Below are 753 nucleotides of genomic sequence, written 5' to 3'. Positions count from 1 at the left end.
GTCTCTATGTGATCTTGGCTTTAAGAGAAGCTCCTTCAAACAGAGCACTGAAAGTCTCTGAGAATATAAATGTCTATTAATTATAAATGATACATTGCATAACTATTCGTCCATGCAACAGAGAGCAGCGTGCACAGGGAGACTGACGGGGAAACAGACAAAGACAATTGTGCTTGGACGGATCTTTCTCTACTTTTTTTTGTAGCTCAGTCTGTGACATTTCTGTCACCACCGTTGTAAGCGGCAACATGCACGAGGGGAAAGTCGACTCCCTCTGCTGCCAGGAATCTGATGGTAAGAGAGGATGAGGGAGGCAGGAGAGGAGGGGGGATTGGGAGAGGATGAATGTTGCCGGGTGGGGGAGGGGGCCTCATCCAACATGTATGAACAGTAGGATTACAGACCGGAGAGCCAAGTCCCGCTGTGTGCCTTTCCTCTGCTGTTACATCACAGTCTGTTCATGGAAGATTTCTTTTGTTATTTATATATCTCATCTTATCGAACGGAGGCCGAGGAAGAGACAGCCGCAGGCTCTGCCTCCAGAAGTACAATAACACACAAGTCATGACAGGAATATTTACTTTGTAGGTGAAGATGCACCCGTTTCAGCAACGTAAATAGAAAGTGTCTCCCCCCCACACACACACACACACACACACACGCATCACTGTCCGATTATGCACTGTATATTTCAGTCTGCTGAACATGTTCAGGCAGCACAGTAGCCTATCAGCCTCTCACCCCCCCCCCCCC

This window comes from Anarrhichthys ocellatus, unplaced genomic scaffold (assembly GCF_004355925.1).
Source record: "Anarrhichthys ocellatus isolate YVR2014 unplaced genomic scaffold, GSC_Weel_1.0 scaffold4, whole genome shotgun sequence".
Lineage (NCBI taxonomy): Eukaryota > Metazoa > Chordata > Actinopteri > Perciformes > Anarhichadidae > Anarrhichthys > Anarrhichthys ocellatus.
Note: the sequence above shows the minus strand (reverse complement) of the source record.